The sequence below is a fragment of the Oncorhynchus keta genome, chromosome 12 (genome assembly GCF_023373465.1).
Source record: "Oncorhynchus keta strain PuntledgeMale-10-30-2019 chromosome 12, Oket_V2, whole genome shotgun sequence".
Classification (NCBI taxonomy): domain Eukaryota; kingdom Metazoa; phylum Chordata; class Actinopteri; order Salmoniformes; family Salmonidae; genus Oncorhynchus; species Oncorhynchus keta.
Window position 1 is genome coordinate 54,302,630 of NC_068432.1, and position 3,210 is coordinate 54,305,839.

General features: G+C 42.9%; 1 long non-coding RNA gene across 6 annotated transcripts; it reads left to right on the forward strand.

Annotated features, from left to right (window-relative positions):
* Positions 1 to 230: 230 nt before the first annotated feature.
* On the forward strand, positions 231 to 2,124 carry LOC127906546 (uncharacterized). 6 transcript variants are annotated; one of them, XR_008061823.1, is made up of 5 exons: positions 231 to 1,117; positions 1,182 to 1,245; positions 1,278 to 1,405; positions 1,438 to 1,501; positions 1,566 to 2,124. It is a non-coding gene; the product is annotated as an uncharacterized LOC127906546 (long non-coding RNA). The 6 variants fall into 6 exon arrangements; XR_008061824.1 differs by having other exon boundaries at positions 1,278 to 1,693; positions 1,726 to 2,124; XR_008061822.1 differs by having other exon boundaries at positions 1,278 to 1,501.
* The last annotated feature ends 1,086 nt before the right edge of the window (positions 2,125 to 3,210 follow it).

Genomic DNA, 3,210 nt, shown 5'->3' on the forward strand with positions numbered 1-3,210 from the left:
TGTGTTTGCCAGCCGCTCTTAGCAATGCTTGAAGCACAGCGCTGTTTATGACTTCAAGCCTATCAACTCCCGAGATTAGGCTGGCAATTGTCAAGGTGGTAGGTGTAGCTGGTGCATTGGAAGTCAGGCGCAGGAGACCAGAGATGAGTGGACAAGGCACTTTACTGAGGCAACATATGAACAGAACGCAACCGCGTCACCAAAACAAATTCCCTCAGAACAGGCGAGGCAGCACCAAGTACAACCATAACAAGGTACAAACTACAGACTGTCAAAAAGCACAGGTGTACAATATACCCCGGGGAAAACCAGCCAGAAGAGTGACAACCTGAGAATCAACAATTACACACACAGACATAGGGGGGGAACAGAGGGTTAAATACATGACAAGTAATGAGGAAAATGTAAAACCAGGTGCTTGGGAAAACAAGACAAAACAAATGGAAAACGAAAAGTGGATCGGCGATGGCTAGAAGACCGGTGACGTTGACCGCCGCCTGAACAAGGAGAGGAACCGACTTCGGCGGAAGTCGTGACAGCAATACTATAGTGCCAATAAGAACACAGTCAAAAGTATATGAAATACAAATGGTATAGAGAGGAATAATCCTATAATAACTACAACCTAAAACATCTTAGCTGGGAATATTAAAGACTCATGTTAAAAGGAACCACCAGCTTTCATGTTCTGAGCAAGGAACTTTAACCTTAGCTTTTAACATGGAACATATTGCACTTTTAATTTCTTCTCCAACGCATTATTTAAACCAAATTGAACATGGTTCATTATTTATTTGAGACTAAATTGATTTGATTTAATTCAGTATTGTTGTAATTGTCATTATTACAAATATATATATATATATATAAAAATCAACTGGGTATAGCTTTGCATTGACATGATTGGTTTACAGGAGGTGGGGCTGGTACATCCTGTATAACCACAAAGACACTCACTTCCTTGACAACTTCCTTGATAACAAACATGGAGAACTTTGATGAAAAACTATCAGAACAAGTGATACCTTGTGTAGGGATTTCAAAGACATGAAATGAGTTTCAACTCCTGGAAAGAGATCAGGGAGGTAATGGGGATAGATGGAATGAGATCAGGGAGGTAATGGGGATAGATGGAACGAGATCAGGGAGGTAATGGGGATAGATGGAACGAGATCAGGGAGGTAATGGGGATAGATGGAACGAGATCAGGGAGGTAATGGGAATAGATGGAACGAGATCAGGGAGGTAATGGGGATAGATGGAACGAGATCAGGGAGGTAATGGGGATAGATGGAATGAGATCAGGGAGGTAATGGGGATAGATGGAACGAGATCAGGGAGGTAATGGGAATAGATGGAACGAGATCAGGGAGGTAATGGGAATAGATGGAACGAGATCAGGGAGGTAATGGGGATAGATGGAATGAGATCAGGGAGGTAATGGGGATAGATGGAATGAGATCAGGGAGGTAATGGGGATAGATGGAACGAGATCAGGGAGGTAATGGGGATAGATGGAATGAGATCAGGGAGGTAATGGGGATAGATGGAATGAGATCAGGGAGGTAATGGGGATAGATGGAACGAGATCAGGGAGGTAATGGGGATAGATGGAATGAGATCAGGGAGGTAATGGGGATAGATGGAACGAGATCAGGGAGGTAATGGGAATAGATGGAACGAGATCAGGGAGGTAATGGGGATAGATGGAACGAGATCAGGGAGCTAATGGGAATATCAAATCAAATCAAATGTATTTATATAGCCCTTCGTACATCAGCTGATATCTCAAAGTGCTGTACAGAAACCCAGCCTAAAACCCCAAACAGCAAGCAATGCAGGTGTAGAAGCACGGTGGCTAGGAAAAACTCCCTAGAAAGGCCAAAACCTAGGAAGAAACCTAGAGAGGAACCAGGCTATGTGGGGTGGCCAGTCCTCTTCTGGCTGTGCCGGGTGGAGATTATAACAGAACATGGCCAAGATGTTCAAATGTACCATATTTTTGGCAAGTCGTTTAGGACATCTACTATGTGCCTGACACAATACAGTTTTCCAACAACTGTTTACAGACAGATGATTTCTCTTATAATTTACGGTATCACAATTCCAGTGGGTCAGAAGTTTACATACACTAAGTTGTCTGTGCTTTTAAACAGCTTAGACAATTCCAGAAAATGATGTCATGGCTTTAGAAGATTCTGATAGGCTAATTGACATCGATTGAGTCAATTGGAGATGTACCTGAGGATGTATTTCAAGGCCTACCTTCAAACTCAGTGCCTCTTTGCTTGATATCATGGGAAAATCAAAATAAATCCGCCAAGAGCCCATAAAAACAATTGTAGACCTCCACAAGTCTGGTTCATCCTTGGGGGCAATTTCCAAATGCATGAAGGTACCACGTTCATCTGTACGCAAGTATAAACACCATGGGACCATGTAGCCTTCATACTGCTCAGGAAGGAGACGCGTTCTGTCTCCTAGAGATGAACGTACTTTGGTGCGAAAAGTGCAAATCAATCCCAGAAAAACAGCAAAGGACCTTGTGAAGATGCTGGAGGAAACAGGTACAAAAGTATCTATATCCACAGTAAAATGAGTCCTATATCGACATAACCTGAAAGGCCGCTCAGCAAGGAAGAAGCCACTGCTCCAAAACCGCCATAAAAAAGCCAGACTACGGTTTGCAACTGCACACGGGGACAAAGATCGTACTTTTTGGAGAAATGTCCTCTGGTCTGATGAAACAAAAATAGAACTGTTTTGCCATAATGACCCTTGTTATATTTGGAGGGAAAAGGGGGAGGCTTGCAAGCCGAAGAACACCATCCCAACCGTGAAGCACGGGGGTGGCAGCATCATCTTGTGGGGGTGCTTTGCTGCAGGAGGGACTGGTGCACTTCACAAAATAGATGGCAACATGAGGATGGAATATTATGTGGATTTATTGAAGCAACATCTCAAGACATCAGTCAGAAAGTTAAAGCTTGGTCGCAAATGGGTCATTCCACCTTTTTCAATAAACATCTGGTAGATCAGATGGAGTTGAATCATCGGCTGCTAATGTTATACACAGCCAATGAAAGGAAGGAAGGAAGGAATGAGCCTGTGAACAGCTATTTTCAGTCTTCTTACTGGAAGTTTAGTTCGTCATAATTGTTAATAAACAGGACTTCAAAGAGAGAACAAATGTTTTCCATGAACATTCCA